General features: G+C 42.8%; 1 long non-coding RNA gene across 4 annotated transcripts in view; it reads right to left on the bottom strand.

The window, feature by feature from the left end:
* Window positions 1–20621, bottom strand: part of LOC147000975 (uncharacterized) — a 240714-nt gene that overhangs the window by 177777 nt on the left and 42316 nt on the right. The window contains exons 6-11 of one of the 4 annotated variants that reach the window (XR_015045430.1): window positions 13174–13222; window positions 11808–11963; window positions 9112–9165; window positions 3084–3300; window positions 2448–2523; window positions 129–1744 (exon numbers count right to left, since the gene is read on the bottom strand). This is a non-coding gene — a long non-coding RNA (uncharacterized LOC147000975). Of the gene's footprint in view, window positions 1–128; window positions 1745–2447; window positions 2524–3083; window positions 3301–9111; window positions 9166–11807; window positions 11964–13173; window positions 13223–20621 lie in introns of those variants that run through there. The other 3 variants (XR_015045428.1, XR_015045431.1, XR_015045429.1) reach the window with 3 other exon arrangements.

Genomic DNA, 20621 nt, shown 5'->3' with positions numbered 1-20621 from the left:
GCCCCTTCTAACACGGCATTTTACAATATTAATTGCTCACTTACTGACTTGTTCTCATTTGAAAAATGGTCGACATGTTTCATTCATTCCTTTTATTGGTTTGATATCCCATTAGCCATGGCTGTTAACTCTGGTCTATTAAAGGGAATAAGCAAGAAAAAAAAAAAAAGAATGACATTTGGTCCTTTTCCAGAAAGTAGGTGGAAGTAGGGATAATGCTCCATGTGATAAGCCAAGTCCCTAAAGACAAATGTGCTGTGTTTTCTCTCCTATGCAGAATGTGCACGTTTGGCAGAGCCTGGAAATAAGAGGACATGAAAGAGGGGAGAGTTCTGCTTCTCTAGGGTGTTCCATAGGGCATGTGCTGGCCTGGGGTCTGGGTGTCTCAATCACTACACACTGTCCAGGAGTGCTGCACAGGGTTCTGGGAGGTTCAGAATCCAGACTCTTGCAGCCCCAAGGCGTCCATTAGACAGACAGTGGGGAGAGAGGCTCAGTGCCTAGGACCCAACCTAAGTGATTCAGACAAGATGAGAAGGCATGGTGAGAGACCCACCTCACTAGCAAGCCTGGTGTGGATGTTCATCTTTTATCCTCTCAGTGTTAACTCCTTTCAGCCCACCTCTTTGGGAGGTTGTTCCATCACCATATGGGTTCAGAGAACATAAAGGAGAGTGTCACAAGAACCTCAGAGCAAACAAAGTCTGTTCCTCCATTGAAAACAACCCTAGAGCCCCCTCCCCCCACCAAAAACGGACAGAAATCAAAAATATGAACAGAACAAAGCTCTCCAGAAAGCCTCACCACCAGGGTAATTGAAAATGTCTGACAAACTGTCCGCTGAGATAATGCTGTGAAGGACATAAAGTGTTACACACACACACACACACACACACACACACACACACGGACACACACATACACCCCGCCCCCCGCATGCACACACACACACACACACACACTGCATAATTCAAGATTACAAGATTCTATGGCACTTCTCAGTCTGGAGAAATAAACATTTTGTTCCTATTGTGGGATGCATCTGGAACGCCTTTCAGTCTGGCATAACTTTCTGTCTGACCCTCAGGCCTGCATACACTGTAGAGTATATGTGTATGCACTAATCAGTGCAGCAGGACCTGTCACTATGTCCTCAGGAGTTTCTTATACCTACATATAAACATGGGATCACACAAGGTAATCAAAGACTGTTTTCAAAAGACTTGCCCTGGGTTTTAGGTATACAGAAAGATACTTACATAACATGCCCACCCAGGCATCTCTTTGTCTGTGGACTCTGAGGAAAGAGTCTCTAACAGGCCTGACTCATAGCCTGGGGCTCTGAGTGTGGGATCTCCAGACCATCACAGTGTCAGCCTGCCTTCTTTCATAGCTGAGAATAGGTGTCCAATGTGTCTATGTTGAGAAGTGGGGATTACTAGGAGACCTGGTTCTCACTCTACTACTCTTTAATTAATTGTTGAGAGAAATATGAATTCTTTGCTTGTGTGCAAAAGCCTGGGATTCATCAGGAGACATGAACCTGGAAGCAATAGCACCTGGATGCTGTTGTATAGTAGTATTTTGCAACATGTAAGAGCAGAGCCTCCTGGTCCCATGGCAAGCAAATCTCTGGCACACCTGGCATCACCAACTCAGAAGACTGGATTCGAATCCACAGCCACACTTTTAGATGAGGAAGTCAGGAGGGAGATGAGTCTGCTACAGGAGGCTAGATACAGACCTGGAATTTAAGAGACCCTGGGTGAGTGCTTCCCCTTCCCTGAACCTGGTTGCTTTTGAAAAATATGGCAGAGGAAGGAAGAGCAGCGTCTTCCAGAGCATTGATGCTCATGCCAAGCACAGGACAGTGGGACCCTGCCAACCCAGGGCTGAGAGCTGCTGTTTACACAGAGATATGCCAGCTTTCAGGTCCAGAAGACATGAGATGAGGGTGACCAGAGGCATGGTGATCCCTACACTAGTACACTTCAAGCATGGCTGACAGCCTGGCTCCACTGCAGCCTCCCAGCTGGACTTCCCAGGCCTCTGCTCATGAAGATGAGGGACAGCCAAGTGAAGGCCTGTCCTCTTCCCATGCCAGTTACAATAAACTCGGGCTTGCAGGGAATAGGATTCTTATTTGACACCAACTTGGAGACAGGAATAATCAGCATTTGGATGAGTGCATAGCCTGCTGCAACAGCTGTTTAGGCCACCACATCTCCCAAAGCACCTGAAAGCAGGGTGTAGTGGCTGTCCTTCATGCTTCCCAAGCAGACATCCTCTCTGCATGCTCCACTCCCTGAACCCACCCAAGGACAGCACCCACCACTTATCAAAGACCCTCCTGGTCTTTTTTAGTTACTAGTCAGCAAACAAGTCACAGGAATGCTGTTTCCCAAATCTCATCTATGGCAGAATGCTCAAGCCAGGCCAGCACTCACCTCCCACCTCCTCATTCATGATGTCCAGACTCATAGATTGTGAGAATAAAGCAGAGGTTAACTTCATTCCACTCTCCTGAGAGAAAAAAAGAAGGTATATGATTCTTTTTGTTGATTTGTTTTTCAAGGCAAAGTTTCTCTGTATAGCCCTGGCTGTCCTGGAACTCACTCTATAGACCAGGCTGGCCTTGAATTCAGAAATCTGCCTTTCTCTGCCTCCCAAGTTCTGGGATTAAAGGCCTGGGCCACACTTCCTGGCAAGGTAGATGATTCTTAAAAGAATCTCCACGAAAGCAGGTTCCATAAACTGAGCTCACATGTCCAGGAAGCCAGCTGTTTAAGGATTGCAGGGGAAATACAGCTGACCCCACCACTGAAAACTGGTGTTTGCAAAAATGCACAACAGAGCTCACACTTTCAAAAACATATCTAGAGAAAATTGCTAACTACCCCATACTGCCCCTGCAAAACCCCTTTCCCAATTAATGAACATTAGCTGCAAAACTCCTGCTTTGTGTGCAGGCTAAATCATCTCAGTCTTATGTGCCCTGCCATCTTGTAGCAGCATACACTATCCTTAGCATCCACACGCCCCACCCACAGAATTTATTAGAAATCAGGACCTATTACACACACCACTGGGGGCAGCCAGCAGCCAGGTGTTTCATCAGATTCTCATGGACACCTCCATATCAGTACAACGTACTGACATGCCTCCATGGCACAGACACAGACTCTTACAGTGTAGTAAAACAGTGCCAGGCTGACGGCATCCAGGAGGGCCTCTTACATGGCAGTATATGATTGATGTGCTGCGTTGAGTATGAAACATATCAGGTTCAGTATGTCCCTCCTGCAATCCAAAAAAAAAAAAAAGCTAGATATCCAGTATTGTTACACACCTCACACCTTACATAAGCATCTAGCTATCAGACCCCCTGGTCTTCTACACATTGTGCAGGCACTGCTAATGAACAACCCTGGTATAACCACATTCCTTTTTAAAACACTCAAGAGGCACTGATGCGTGGCAAGCCACCCCCAAGCCTGTACTCACTGAAAATTCCTGAATTTCTTCGCATAACTATCACTGGACTCTCAAACCTCTAGGTAATGAATAATGACACAGAAACGTATATTTGTTTATTGTAGCTTGGGCCTTAGCTTACTACCCCACAACAAGCATGTATAACTTCATTAACCCATTTATTCTAATTCACATTTCTCACATGTCTCATAACCTCATGTTCAGTACATCTGACTTCCTGCATTTCTGGCTGGAAAATCCCTCCCACCTCAGATTTCTTCCCACAGTTCCTCTCTCGTCCCATAAGTTCCACCTTCTGTATTCTGCACAGATATAGGCTTGCAGCTCTTTATTAAAGCCAGAGAATGCCTTAGGCTAGTAAGGAGGACAGAGATAAAGTACACTCAGTGCACAGAAATGCTACTCTAGTAAAGACCCAGCAGGGTGTCAGTCCCTCTAACACACCCCATCACCACCACAACCCCTGCTGGAAATCATCCCTGACTGACACCACCTCCATGCTGTCCATCACAACGGTGTGTAAGTGTAAGAATGGGTTGCACAATACTCTAGAGCCGTACCTACACAACTATGTGCTAGGCTCCAGTGATCTATGCCCTCTCCCAAACCAAACATATGGTCTTTGGTGTTATCTCCTCTCCATTGCCACCCAAACTACACTGGCCTCCCTTGTACTACTGCTGGCCTGCCATGTACTGCCCTCCAACCAAAATTTTTAGAAATCAGGCTTTGTTGGACAACACTTCCAGGCTGTCATTTCAAATACAATGACAGGTATTAGAGCCTTCTACACAAATGTTCTTCTTGCACCCAACATAGATCACTAAGCATCCATGCCCAACTGAACAATGGGGGTTATGGCCACATATACACATCTAGGTATCTTACCGAAAAACACTGTTAGAAGCAGACCTCGCAAGATATGCACCTCTGTTGAACCCAAAGCCACATGTGTTTGGCTGGCCTTGCTGGGCTCACTATCCCTAGACTCTTCAAATTCAAACATACCTCTTGGTATCAAGTCCTCACCCTCCTTCATCTCAAACCAACACTTACTCTTATGTGTTTTCCCATGATGGTAGTCCTCTGCCATGTTTCAGGTACACATTAGGTTACATGACAACAGTATACACACACACACACAAACACACAAAGACTGCTAGGAATCAGGTCCTCCTGGATACTTCCCCTGTCTCTGCCACCACATACACATTGTTATGCACTGGACTCTCTTGGACAACCTTCATCAACCCTCCATACAATGTTACCTTGCCCTATTGGACACTACCCAGCATCCTGTGATAGGAGCAAGGTTTTCTTGAACATGGTCCCTACAACACGGACAGCAAAATATTTATTTTAAAGCCATACTAACTAGACTTAGCACTTTTGCCATCCTTTCTAAAATTACAGGTGTCAGGCCTCCTAGACAACTAGGTCAACTGACAACCTACATAGAATTCAAGATATCAGACCCTACTGGACACCCTTCTACCACAACTGCCATCCTACTATATAACCCTAAATCTCAGCTGCCACTCACTGCTACCATGTATATACTAACAGGTGTCAGAGCATGCCTGGCGCAGCCTCAGACCCTGACTGGATACCAGCATAGCTTCACCATCTATAAACTTGTAGGTATCAAGGATCCTTGTCAAACATTCATCCAACATTTCATTGTTTATGTAAAAATGAATCAGAGTATGCATCTCACTTGTGTGAAGATGGTTTTCATCTTTAAGAAATACTACAGCAATATTCACACAATACTGTTTTCAAACAAATGAAGGATTATTTGAAGTAAATATTTGATGGACTCATCAGTATTACAAATAGAGACACAGTTTAGTTCCTCTGAAAATGTTCTCAATTGAAAACTTTGGTCATGAATGGATGAAGTTTAAAGGACCCTTGCTCTTCACCACAAAGACTGACAGCCTCCTGCTGTGTGGGTCACAGAGAAACCTTGATAATCTCATGATGGCCTGGGTGATCCTAACCACTAAAAGATCATGGGCACTGAGGTCCCAGGGTTCCCAAAGTCAGAATATGGTACTAGGTAAATGTCTCAGGAAGACAAACACAGCCCTGAGCTCACCCATACTCAAGTTATAAGATATCCTGGTAGACCACCATCTCTCGTACACTGTCATATATAAGGATTTGTTAGATACCCCACCCTTCTAACATCAAATCCCCAAATAATATTAGTCAGAATGGCTAAGATAAAAAATTCAGGTGACAGCAGATGCTGGCGAGGATGTGGAGAAAGAGGAACACTCCTCCATTGTTGGTGGGATTGCAAGCTTGTACAACCACTCTGGAAATCAGTCTGGCGGTTCCTCAGAAAATTGGATATAGTACTACTGGAGGATCCCACAATACCTCTCCTGGGCCTATATCCAGAAGATGTTCCAACCGGTAAGAAGGACACATGCTCCACTATGTTCATAGCAGCCTTATTTATAATAGCCAGAAGTTGGAAGGAACCCAGATGCCCCTCAACAGAGGAATGGATACAGAAAATGTGGTACATTTAAACAATGAAGTACTACTCAGCTATTAAAAACAATGAATTTATGAAATTCCTAGGCAAATCAATGGACCTGGAGGGCATCATCCTGAGTGAGGTAACCCAATCACAAAAGAACTCTCATGATATGTACTCACTGATAAGTGGATATTAGTCCAGAATCTTAGAATACCCAAGATTCAAGACAACAATTTGCAAAACACATGAAACTCAAGAAGAACAAAGACCAAAGTCTGGACACTTTGCCCCTTCTTAGAATTGGGAACAAAACAAACATGGAAGGCGTTACAGAGACAAAGTTTGGAGCTGAGACAAAAGCCTGGACCATCTAGAGACTGCCATACCCAGGGATCCATCCAATAATCAGCCTCCAAACGCTGACACCATTGCATACACCAGCAAGATTTTGCTGAAAGGACCCTGATATAGCTGTCTCTTGTGAGGTGATGTCAGTGCCTGGCAAACACAGAAGTGGATGCTCACAGTCAGTTATTGGATGGAACACAGGGCCCCCAATGGAGGAGCTAGAGGAAGTACTCAAGGAGCTAAAGGGGTCTGCAACTCTATAGGTGGAACAACAATATGAACTAACCAGTACCCCGGAGCTTTTGTCTGTAGCTGCATATGTAGCAGAAGATGACCTTGTCGGCCATCATTGGGAAGTGAGGCCTCTTGGTCTTGCCACCTTTATATTCCCAAGTACAGGGGAACGCCAGGGCAAAGAAGTGGGAGTCGGTGGGTTATGGAGTGAGGTGGGTGGTATGGGGGACTTTTGGGATAGCATTTGAAATGTAAATGAAGAAAATACCTAATAAAAATATAAAATAAATTCCACTCAATATCCTATCATACACTGTACATAACAGTAAGCAAGATTTCTAAAATGTACATATATTGTTCAGTTCTGATAGCTCTCCTAATAATTATCATTTATTATAGATCACTTCTCATTCTGCCAAATAGCTTTTCTCTTCTTGGACTGTTCATGACTAGGTTGTAAAGCATCCAACTTAGAAGCTAATCATTCTTACAAACCTCCTCTCTATGGCAGTTCCAGGACTCAGTGTCTGGATTATTTGTTAATCTAAACTCTAGATTTCTACTCAAAATGGGAGAATATCTGTTTGCAATATGAATTGTTTTTTAAAAAATTAAGAGAAAAAATAAAATAAAAATAAAAAAATCTTTCCCAACAATAAAATTTCACATGGCTACTCATGTGTCATCAGGGGTGGATTTTGGTATATGGTAAAAAAAAAAAAAAAAAAAAAAGAAAAAAAAAAGCCTTAATTAGAAAGAATTAAAATATTTTAAATTTATGCGTTGAAGGTTTATAAAAATTCAGAGGTTAGTTGTTAAATAATAATTGACAATATAGGGCTGGAAGGTTATCTCAGCGGTAAAGAGCACTGACCTTTAAAGATTTCTTAACCTGCTCATGGAAATATGCCACTAGCCTTGGACGACTGCCTCCACTGAATACATCCTTTTAGAATTGTTATAGTTTGATGATTAAAATTAATAATGATGTTACTTGTTCTGTTTGAGATTGTTTCACTGGATACAGTTTCTAAGAGATATTTTTGTGCTATAATATTCCAAATTATTTTTTTGGTATTTGTGATTGTTTCACTCGATACAGTTTCTAAGAGATGTAATGTTTGGTTTTTAATGTATAAAAGTCCCTGCTAAAGAGCTGCAATGTACGCTCAGATTCAAACTGCCTCTGTGTTTGTTTCTGTTTGTCACCACCTAATCCTTACCCATGTGGCCTTGAGAACCCACATCCCAGGGACCCCCATACACAGCTGGGGTGGTCCATGACAGTATGCACTTACTGATAAGTGGATATTACCCCAGAATTCAGAACACCCAAGATACAATCCACAGATCACATGAAGCTCAAAAACAAGGAAGACCAAAGTGTGGATACTTCAATCCTTCTTAGAAGGGGATCAAAATACCAGTGGGAGGAGATACTGAGACAAAGCAGAGAACAGAAACTGAAGGAAAGGCCATCCAGAGACTGTCTCATTGGGGATCCATCCCATATAGAGTCACCAAACCCAGACACTATTGTGGATTCCAACGAGTGCTTGCTGACAGGACCCTGATATAGCTGTCTCCTGAGAGGCTCTGCTAGTGCCTGACAAAGAAGTGAATGGTCACAGCCATCCACTGGACTGAGCACAGGGTCCCCAGTGGAGGAGCCAGAGAAAGGACCAAAAGAGCTAAAGGGGTTTGCAGCCCCATAGGAGAAACAACAATATGAACCAACCACTATCACCAGAACTCCCAGGGACTAAACCACCAACCAAAGGGTACCCATGGCTCCAGTTACATATGTAGTAGAGGATGGCCTGGTGGGACATCAATGAGAGGAGAGGCCCTTGATCCTATGACAGCTTGATTCCCCAGTGTATGGTAATGCCAGGACAGAGAAGCAGGAGTGGGTGGGTTAGTGGTGGTGGGGGCGGGGGTAGAGGATAGAGGGTTTTTCAGAGGGGAAATGAGGAAAGGGGATAAAATTTGAAATGTAAATAAAGAAAATATCTAATAAAGAATTAAAAAACAAAACAAAACAAGTGGGCCTAGCAGAATGAACTCACACCTCTCCTGTCACTTTACCCTTTTCCTGGGCCTTTCTCAGAGTGGGCACATGAAGGACAGGGGTGTTCGTCTCTTGAAAGCACATTTTACCATGAATTAAATCTGTTCTATAATGTCATCTATATTGTTAGGCTCCATTTTGGTCCTGGTTTGGGCCTTGAGGACCAACCTCGAGCCTGGCTCGAATTTTGAGACCTGTCTCACACACTTCCATATGGTGATGACTCAGCAAGACCTCTTTGGTGTTGCCTCTCTGGCCTACCTCTGTTGATGTAGAGTTATGCCATTGGCCCTGTCAGTCACTCCATACCCTCCATCACCCTTCCCCTGCCTCCTACATCATCTTACCCCACCAAAAATCCCCCAATGTTATGAAGTTATATAACTGAGAGGCTGATATCATTAAATTGAGTGTCTGCTTCAACAAGACTCAAGGCTGTGTGTGTTTCTTTTGGTTCATCAACACATACCATCCTCCTCAGCCCTGTAGTGTTGCGGCAGGACCTCTCTTCTCTTGACTGGACCTGCCCAAAAGGAGCCAGATAGATATAGATAGATGTAGATGTAGATACAGATACAGATATAGATATAGATGTAGATAGATAACAAAACTATGCGCAAGGGTCTAAATATACCCATAGGTGAAGAGTTCATTGGAGGAAAGGGGAACCAGAAAGCACCTGAGGGGTACTGAGGCTGTCCATCACCATTTTTTGCATCCTGTTTAGACACGAGCTAATGAACCTGGGGTCTGACACTGCACTGCCATTCAATCTTGGCCATCAGTGGACTGAAACCCCTAATTTATGTCCTGTTCTGAAGGCCCTGAGCAGGCCCAACTATTTCCATTTAGGTTCTATTCAGGGGCCTTGTTTGTAGCGCCATCCTGGAACTAGCCTCCTATCTAACACAAGAACAGTGTGTCTTACCTAAGGAAAGCCTGAGTACACAGGCTGGTTAATGTCCTCTAAACACAATCTGTCCACCACAAGAATGGAGGATCCACCCTGGGAAAAGGAGGAAGTAGACTTGGGATTGTCCCTGCACCATCACACTTCAGCAGTGTAGATGGCTCATCACAGAGAATGGAGCCTTGTGGCATGGAGATGTGCTCAACCATTGGACATGTGCCACGGCACTCCGGTCGAGTCAGCCTGTCAGGCAGGAATGCCTAAAAGCTGCTCATGAGGAAAAAAAGAGTTTCACGGAAGCTCCCTCCTGAAGTCTGGTGAAAGCCAGCTCTCCAGTTGGGTCAGTTTGACAAGCAGAAGCTTGGAAGCTGCCCACAAGGAAAAGTGTTTCATGGAAATTCCCTCCTGGAGTCTGGTGTTCCCCCTAACCCATAAAATTAATGTTCCACTCCCGAGTTAGTCTAGAGTATGGATCCACGTGCTCTCTATTTAGTATTACCTTATTATAAGTGCCTTTTAAGATTGAATTCTGACATAGCTAAAGCCTCTCCTAGTGTTCCAAGATCCCAGATTACAGCAAGGGAGTTTAACCTATTCAGTAACTAATTAAGCATTACAATAGACAGAGCCATTAGCTCAATTGGTCTGCAGAAAGAGCCTGAGAATCTCACTGAGATAAAAATCTTTACTACAGGCTACATTCCATGGCAAGAGCTAGTTGATATACTCTCCTGATAATGAAGATTCTCAAGAAAAGATAAGATTTAGCAAGGCCTAGGAATTTAGGAGTCTGTGACACTACATTATTCTTGAGGCCTGTCAAGAGTTAAAATCCCCTGGTGCTATTAACACTAAAGTGTGAAATTCTTGCCTGGCATTAGGGTGATCAAGGCAGGGCTGTTAATCTCTATTGTAAACATTTATCTAGTTCCTGCAAATTCCTTTCTTTTGTATCTGGTAAATTTCAGTGTACCTTGTCTTATTGTGATTTGTAGCTCCTGATAATTCGCTGTAATATAAAATAGTCTAATGCTCGAATAGAGATTACATTCAGATTCTACAAAACCTCTCCTGTGTGTGTCTGTTTGTCAATTAATCCTACCCTTTGTCCATCTGCTCCAGAGACTCATTCCACACAGACACAGGGACCCAGAGGGTCTGCGGCACTGGGTCTGCGGCAGACAGGAGGCCCTCTCAGGTTTCAGGGCCAAGCTGATATCCCTGCCAGAGATGCTTATAGTGGTAATTCTCAACCTGAGGGTCATAACCACTTTGGAGGTTGTAGATCAGATATCCTGCATATCAGATATTTACATGATGATTCATAACAGTACGATATTTACAGGTTGGAGGTAGCAATGAAGTAATTTTATGGTTGAAGTGTCACCATATCATAAGGAACTGTATCAAAAACTTGCAGAGTCAGGAAATTTGGAAACCACTGGCTTATAGGAAGGAGATGAGGCCAGAAGGCCAAAAGGGGAAGCAACTATATAATGCTATAGTGTTTTGATCAGTGACTGCTGCTTACACTGAGTGAATTGTACATAGATTCCCAACACTACTTGAACATGAAGTCTATAAGAAACCGCTTCAAACTTCAAACGGGTCCATATGTGCCCTGTGCCCAGGAACTGGCAACAAGTCTCAGTGTTCATTGTGGTGTTCTTAGCTATGGTCTGTGGTAGTCTTAGACACACTGCAAGGAAGGCACCTTCTGTAATCTGCTAAAAGGTAATGTCTGTCATTTATGTTATTAGGGTATGTGCTCCATGAACATAAATTGAATATGCCCAGGAGTGGGGTGCATGCTTAGGAGTTTAGTGAACTCCTATACTGAGCATGCTCAGGGCACTAGTGTCTTCCTGCATGGAGCATGTGCAGGGATAGACCCACACTTCTACCCATATACACAGGCTCATGGGGTGAAGTGCCCATGGTTTACTTGCTGGAACAGGATGTGGCTTCCCAAATAGGATGCCAATGCTCTCCTCATCCCCTTCAGGTAATAAACCTTTCTCCTCTCTTTTGACTCATCTCTGCTTAGTTTCTCTTTCACTCACTGCCAGGAGGACCCTTGGTGTTTGTCTTGCATTTAGACAATCAGTGTAGTCCACACAGCAGGCATCTGCCATGCTGCTCTCTAAATTTCTTCTACATCAGTGACATGACCTGCTGGGCCTACACAGTTCTACTTCACACTACTTCAGGACAGTGAAAGCCCTTTAGGGATAGAGAGTTGGTGGTGGACTTACCCCTCACATGCACATTAACAGTGTCCGGGGTAGGGAACGGGAATATGGATGGCCCTTCCTCAAGTTGTCCCATCCAGGGGACAGGTGCCAAGGTACGTTCATCTCTCAAGGCTCAGCTGAAACACTTTCCCATCCTGTTCAGGAATTTTGTTGCAGCTTCAGGAGGAAAAAAGAAGACATGACTGTTCAGCCTAATAATTGTGCAATGGAGGACCAGCAGGATAAACCTGGCAACACACACACATATACACACACAAACAAACACAAACGCTGCTAGCTATGATACCATGATGCTGCTGCTCCCCTATGCTGCTAGGAATGGAACTATGAAAGAAGGAGGGAAGGCTTGTCAGAAGATGCATAACAAATCCTGAAACACAACAGTAAAGTAGCAGAGGATGGAAGTGTGCATCAGGCTTCCCAGTATGTTCTGAGAACTGGCAGAGGATGTGAGTTAGCTACAGGGATCAAGGGAATCCAATAGGCTCTGATATACTAGTGTACATGGGACAAGCTGGGCAGCTGGGCAAAGGCTGGATACCTAGAGTTCCTATGGGAAAACAGCAGGGCAGTGTCCACCATGGCTTGACAATGTGTGAAGAAGGAAATGACTGGGTAAAGTGGAGCATGACTCCCTAGGTTCTGTCCCTCCACACTTTGTGTAATGGGTATGTCCAGTAGGACCTGACACTTACACAGCACACTGGTGGCAGGAGGAGGGGCTCTTGATTCTTCAGAGTGCCTTGAGTTTGGTAGTTGAATTCCTAACAAGTCCAAATCTTAGCAGTGAACACAGGAGGTTAGGAACATCAGGGTCTGATACCTAGCAATGTATGTGAGGTAGGGGGGTCTCACAGGGTATAAGACTTAGTATTGTATGTGGAGTGAGGTACAGTGGATTTACCAGCATAGACTGAAACATAGCAGCATCTTTATGAGTGATGGGGTCAGGGAGGGAATGTGTACAGCAGGATCGGATAAAAACCCAATACCCAATAGTGCAGCTAGGGTTCCAGCAGCATCAGTTTTATGACAGTATATATAGGGCTTTAAGTGTAGGTCAGCAGCGCATGCAATCTACCAGTTTATTTAGGGTAGGGTCCATTAGGTCCTGAGTTAAGGAAGGTTGTATTCATCCAGGTATATGCAGCTGACATTGATAGCTTCCAGTGTATATGGTGTATCTGTGAGGGAGGTGTCAACAAGGACTGATACCTAGAAGTTTATATTATCCACTCTCCCATGCTGCTGCCCCAAATACAATGATAATTTTCAGACAGGATTGGACACACTCATCTAGAACTAATGTGATGTTTAAGGTGTCAGGACTCAAAGGACAACACACCAGAGTGGCTACACCACTTACTATAGCAGATGTCAGATGCTACTGGACCACACCAACTCCCTGCTGCTATCTGAAAAACACAAGCAAGCAATCAGTCCCTTTAGATTGTCCCCTGATGAAGCCCCACATATAGTGCCATATTGAGATCATTCTGGACACTCTCCAACATCCACATGACACACACTGAGGTTTGAAGCCCTCTAGGAATTCCCCTCCACTATCACAAACTACTGCTAGGCCCTAGATCCTGCTGCACTCGCCTTTCCCCTTATCCACAGCCCTAAATACACTGCTTTTATCACTCCATGCTGGGTGCCCACACACACAGTGCTATTTTCAGGCAAGGCTGTCCATTCAGGCAAGGATGGACAACTAAAGCCACCTACCTACATAGCATTCAGGTGTCTAGGCCCTCCTAAACACCTCTTCCCTGAGGATACCACTCCACTCACAGTGCTACGTACCTGACATTACTAGAAATCCCACTGACACTGCCACACAGCTTGGCCTAGGGGACAGCGTGCTGGCTTGGTACACACACAGACTCTTGAGGGTAAGCCCATCAAGACTGATGTCTTAAGTTTATCCAGGAGGTCCTATGACATAGTAGATTATAGTCTGTGACAGGAGTACAGGAGTCTCCATCAGGGCCTGATAACTAATGTTGTAGTAGGAGCTGATTGGGGCTGATGTCTAAGAGGGTCCTGACACCGAGAAGGACATGTGAGCTTCATTAATGTGAGGCTGTCAAGCATGGCCCAGGACAAAGCCGTGAGTTGATGGTACAGTGTCAGGGAGTATCCATCAAAGCCTGATGACTATCAGTCAATATGAGGTTTTTCAGGGATCAAGACCGGATACACAGAACTAATGTGATGCATATGTTGGTGACCTGTTCAGCATGCTTCAATACCAAGCAGTTAGTGTGGAGTTTGGTGGGAAGTCGTGCATGGCCCAATACTTAGCAATGTATTCAAGGCACTGGGGAGGTTGTACAGTAATTCCTGGTGCCTACAAGTACAAGTGCTATTTAACAGTGCATTACACCTAGGGTATACGCCAGGAGAGGAGGTGTCCTGAAAGATGTGAATCTAGCAGTATATGTTGGTTAATGGCAGGGGGTGGAATGACAAGCAAGTCCTAATACCTGTCCCTGTATCTCTGGTGGCAATGTGGTTAGGGGAATGCCTAACAGGTTCTGGCACCTGGCATTGTATATGAGACAGCAAAACAGCTGCTGTCTAGCCAGGACTGATGTCCAGAAATCTATATGGTGATTGTACTTCAGGTACTTGAAGTAACAATGTAGTATATAGGGTGTTAATGTAAGGCTGTAGGAGATCAAGTCCTGTTGCTCACCCCACCCCATACTACCTGACATACAGTGCTATGATCAGATCCAGTAGAGAGTCCCTCTCTGCCACACATAATATGTTGGGAATCTGGTGTCACCACACCACACACTGTACCACTACCACCCTTGAACTATTGCCCATAAGGACCTTTGATGGCCAGGCAAATACATACAATTTCATGTCCCTGTGTGAAGGTGTTCTCATGTCATAGTGAAATGAACACATTATCTGCGTGTGGATGTGCTAAGCCTGTTCCTCCTGAAAACTGTCAACCTTCTGTGGCTCAAAACATCTCCCTCTGCTGTACATTCTATCACCATAAAGATGCGTTTTCTGATGTGGAGCAGCTTCATGATGTTTGGATGATCCAGAAGCTAAATTTGTCAATTTCATCCCTGTTTTCTGTGTCATTTTTCCCACCCCTTTCAGAAGATTCTGACAGCAGACCACAACTCTTTGTGGAGGTGACAGGACCATGTAAAGCTGCCTTTACTGAGGTTCCTGAGGTGACCCAACAGGGTCACACTTTCAGAGGGCCTGACCTCCAGGTCCAGCTGGATCACTGCCTGCTCTCTTCACTTCCCTGCAAGCCGCTTGACAATTTCCACCCTAATATAAGCTGGCAAACAATGAGATGAAAACCATGGAATTACAAACAAGAGAAGCAGGTTTGGAAGAAGCCTGACTATTCTCAATTCCCACATAGAAAACTAAGAGATAGGTAAGATGGTCCCATAGTGCACTTCTGTGTCATAGAAAACCAACAACACAACTCTGGAAGTTACTGGGACCAAGGGGATCTAGACACCCAGGAACTCCACGTGACCAGTGTCATAGGTTCCTTCTGGTCTGCATCCGTGCCCTGAGCAGACCTTGAGCATAAAATCCACAGTCAGTCCCACAACACCCAGAGGAAGCTCCACTCCAAAGCTCTCTAACAATCCCATGATTGCAGTTTTGCAGAATCACAGGATATCAGGATTGCAAGATTGCAGGATCGCAGGATCCCAGAGGCAGCTTGACTCCCAGAAGCTCTGACACACCCAGGATCTCACAATCACAGGATCCCAGAATCACAGGATTTCACAATCACAGGATCCCAGAGACAGCAGAACTCTGAGTAGTTCTGACAACCAGGATCACAGGAAGGACAGGCTCCAGTCAGACATAGCCAGGGTAGGTAGCACTAGAGATAACCATATGGCGGTAGGCAATCACAAGAACATAAGCAACAGAAACCAAGGTTACTTGGTAGCATCAGAACCCAATTCTCCCAACAGATCAAGTCCATCATCACATCAGAAAAGCAAGATTTGAATCTAAAATCACTTTTCATGATAATGATAGAAAACTTTAAGAAGGATATAAATAACTCCTTTGAAGTATAGCAGAACACAGGTAAACAGCTAAAAACCCTTAAAGATGAAACACAAAAATCCCTTAAAGTACAGGAAAACACAATCAAACAGGTGAAGGAAATTTTCAAAACCATGAAGATCTAAAAATGGAAATAGAAACAATAAAGAAAGCACAAAGGGTGACAAACCTGGGGGTTAGAAAACCTAGGAGAGATATCAAGAGTCATAGATGCAAGCATCACCAGCAGAATACAAGAAGAGAGAATCTCAGGTGCAGAAGATACCATAGAAAACATTGACACAACAGTCAAAGAAAATGCAAAATTCAGAAAGATCCTAACCCAAAATATCCAGGAAATCCAGGACACAATAAGAAGACCAAACCTAAGGATAATAGGTATAGAGCAAAGCAGAAGATTCCCAACTTAAAGGGCCATCAAAAATCATCAACAAAATTGTAGAAAAAAACTTCCCTAACCTAAAGAAAGATATGCCCATGGACATACAAGAAGCCTACAGAACCCCAAATAGACTGGGCCAAGAAAGGAATTCCTCCTGTCACATAATAATCAAAACACCAAATGCACTAAACAAAGAAAGAATATTAAAAGCAATAAGGAAAAAGGTCAAGTGCAGACCTATCAGAATTACACCAGACTTCTCACCAGAGACTATGAAAGCTAGAGGATCCTGGGCAGATGTCATACAGACCCTAAGAAATCACAAATTCCAGCCCAGGCTACTACATCCAGCAAAACTGTCAATTATCATAGCTGGAGAAAACAAGATGTTCCCTGACAAAACCAAATTTTACACAATATTTTTTCATAAATACGGCCTTACAAAGGATAACAGATGGAAAACACCAACACAAGGAGGGAAACTACACCCTAGAAAAAAAGCAAGAAAGCAATCTTTCAACAAACTTAAAAGAAGATAGCCACAGAACCATAATTCGACCTCTAAATACAAAAATAACAAGAAGTGACAATCAAGTTTCCTTAATGTCTCTTAACACCAATGGACTCAATTCCCCAATAAAAAGACATAGTATAACAGACTGGATATGTAAACAGAACTCAGCATTTTCCTGCACACAGGAAATCCATCTCAGTGGCAAAGATAGACAAGACCTCAGAGTAAAATGTTGGAAAACAATTTTCCAAGCAAATGTTTCCAAGAAACAAGATGGAGTAGCCATTCTCATATCAAATAAAATCAACTTTCAACCAAAAGTTATCAAAAAAGATAAGGAAGAACACTTCATACTGGTCAAAGGAAAAATCTACCAAGATGAACTCTCAATTCTTAACATCTATGGTCCAAATGCAAGGCCACTCACATTCATAAAAGAAACTTTACTAAAGCTTAAAACACACATTGTACCCCTTACAGTAATAGTGGGAGACTTTAACACTCAACTCTCAGCAATGGACATATCATTGAAACAAACTAAACAGAGACACAGTGAAGCTAACAAGTTATGAGCCAAATGGATCTAACAGATATTTATAGACCATTTCATCCTAAAGCAAAAGAATATACTTTCTTCTCGGGCCTCATGGTACCTTCGCCTAAATTGACCATATAATCAATCACAAAACAGACCTCAATACATACAAGAAGATTTAAATAATCCCATGCACCCTATCTGATTACCACAGACTAAGGCTGGTCTTAAATACCAACAAAAACAATGGAAAACATACATACACATGGACAACACTCAATTCAATAACAACTTGGTCAAGGAAGAAATAAAGAAAAAATTAAAAACTTCTTAGAATGCAGAGAAAATGAAGACACATCATACCCAAACTTATAGGACACAATGAAAGCTTTGCTAAGAGGAAAACTCAAAGCTCTGAGTGCCTCACAAAAGAAACTGGAGAGAGCTTACACTAGCAGCTTGACAGCACCCCAGAAAGCTCTAGAACAAACAGAAGCAAATACACCCAAGAGGAGTCGATGGCAGAAAATAGTCAAACTCAGGGCTGAAATCAACCAAAAAGAAACAAAGAGAACTGTACAACAATCAACAAAACCAGGAAGTGGTTCTTTGAAAAAATCAACAACATAGATAAACTCTTAGCCAGACTACCCAGAGGGCACAGAGACAGAATCCAAATTAATAAAATCAGAAATGAAAAGGGAGACATAATGAAATATATCTTAAAATAATTATTCTATTTGTGGAATATTAACAGTTAGAAATATTAAAATCATGTTTTACAAACATCATGGAATAATTATTGGTAATTTTTGATCACTGTGCTTGAAATTAGCATTTTCTTAATGTTTAACATCAAAGAGTTTTTTCCATTTTAAAATTTTTAAACAACATTTACTGATGAAATAATTTCTCTCCTAGAAACACTAATAATCTTTTTTAAGCAAACTTATAGTTAGACCCTGTACACAGACATATAGTGTGTTTTCAATACCTATGTCAGGTGGTATCATATAAAGACTTTTGAATATATTTTTTAATGATTCATTTTTCATATTTTATGCTCTTATACTATGCTTAATTCCTAAAGAATATTTTGTATGTTTTGAAACCATTTAGTATTCAACATTAGATATAGGATCCTCAGATACGGGCAGTATTAGATGTTCATCAATGATATTTTTAGGGGAAGGAAGGATATGAATATAAAAGTTGAACAAAATTTTTATATTTGATTCTCTAAAATACTCATTATTAATATGTTTGATATATATAACGCATTCAAGTCATAAAAATTTTTAAGATTAAAAAAAAGAAAAGGAAAAGAGCAATAAACACAACCCCAAACCAGTAGCTGATAAAACAGACTGAAAGTGAGAGCTGAGACTTACTAAACAGAAAATAATGAACATTGAAAAAAACATCCACCTCCTTGGAAAGGAGAGAAACTGAAGAAGCATTCCCAAATCTAAGAATATGAGAAGATACAGAGTAAAACTAGAGACAAATGACTGTGATACAGTAGCAGATACAGCAAGGCTCTAACAACCTTTAGAACAGGGCTGGAGAGATGGCTTGGGCTTTAAGAACACTGACTGATCTTTCAGAGGTCCAGAGTTTAATTCGCAGCAACCACATGGTAGCTCACAACCACCTGTAATGGGATTTGATGCCCTCTTCTGGTGTGTCTGAGGACAGCAACAGTGTACTAACTCACCACAAAAAAAAAATGTATAGATCTTAAAAAGAAAAAAAAAAAAAAGAACCATTAGAACATATCTAAAAATCTTTGAAACAGAGCTATAGGAAACCTATACTGCAACCAATTTTGAAACATGAATAAATGGGCAAATTTCAAAATACATATAAAATGCTTGAATAGATCAATAACAAGCAATAAAATTAAAACATTAACTGGAAAAAATCAACAAAAGTCCAAGGTTTGACATATTCATAAATGAATTCTACCAGACTTTTAAAGAACACCAATGTTCCTAAGATAATTCCATGAAATAAAAGGGAAGGGACACTTTCCACTGTGTTCCAGAAAGCCAACGTTACCCTGTAACCAAAACCAGACAAACAGAACGCTTGCTGCTTCTGAGGATAGAGCTGCTTACAACCAGACCAGATGATCCAAGTTTTGTTTCTGGAGCCCACATGGTGGAATGAGAGAACTGGCCTCACAATTTATCCTCTGTCCTTCCCATGTGGGCAGACACACACAAACAATTAAAACCAGAGTAAACCAAACACTATTACCAATATTTTCATGTAAAAGATGTAACAAACCTTAACGAGAGTCTGTGATACTTCACGATAAACAACACATTTATAAGCTCATGTTCATGAACGTCAGTTCACTCACGAATATAAGGTGAGTCTGAAATACACAAATCCATAAATAAAATCATGTGAAGAGTGTACGAGATGAAAAAGGACCTAGCTTTAAGAATAAAAAGTGTCAGCCAGGTGTGGTGGCATATGTCTTTAATCTTAGCACCTGGGAGTCAGGCATATTTCTGAGTTCGAGGCCAGCCTACAGAGTGAGTTCCAGGACAACCAGGACTACATAGAGTAAACCCTCTCTTGAAAACCAACAAACAAACAAAAAGAAAGAATGAAAAGTGTCGTTTCCAGAAAATAGGTGGAACTAAGGATAATGCTTCATGTGACAAGCCAAGTCTCTGAAGACAACTGTGCTTGTTCTCATTTCTATTCATAATGTGCCCGTGTTGGTGGATCCTGGACATAAAAGGGGGACAGGAAAGAGGGGCAAGGCTCTGCTTCCCTGTGATGGTCCACAGGGCTTGTACTAGGCAGGAGCCTGCTTGTCTCAGCCACCACGAACTGTCCAGGGAGTGCTGCACAGAGTCCTGGGAGGTTCAGAATCTATATTCTGCAGCCCCAAGGCCTCCAATAGCCAGGCAGTGCGAAGAAAGGTTCAGTGCCTACTACACAACCAAAGTGGTTCTGACAAGGTGAGAAGGCAGGTTAGGGAATCACATCATCAGCAGGACTAGAAAACCTATCCGGTACTGGTGGCGCAGGCCGGTCGGATTTGCTGAAGGAGGCAGAGGCAGGAGGATCTGGAGTTCGAGGACAGCCTGGTCTACACATTTAAAAAGCCGGGCGTTGGTGGCACACACCTTTAATCCCAGCACTCGGGAGGCAGAGGCAGGCGGATTTCTGAGTTCGAGGCCAGCCTGGTCTACAGAGTGAGTTCCAGGACAGCCAGGGCTACACAGAGAAACCCTGTCTCGAAAAACCAAAAAAAAAAAAAAAAAAAAAAAAAAAGAAAAACTA

The sequence above is a fragment of the Mus caroli genome, unplaced genomic scaffold (assembly GCF_978045245.1).
Source record: "Mus caroli unplaced genomic scaffold, Mus_caroli_1 scaffold_15, whole genome shotgun sequence".
In the NCBI taxonomy this organism is placed as follows: Eukaryota; Metazoa; Chordata; class Mammalia; order Rodentia; family Muridae; genus Mus; species Mus caroli.
Note: the sequence above shows the minus strand (reverse complement) of the source record. Positions and strands in the feature narration are given on the sequence as shown.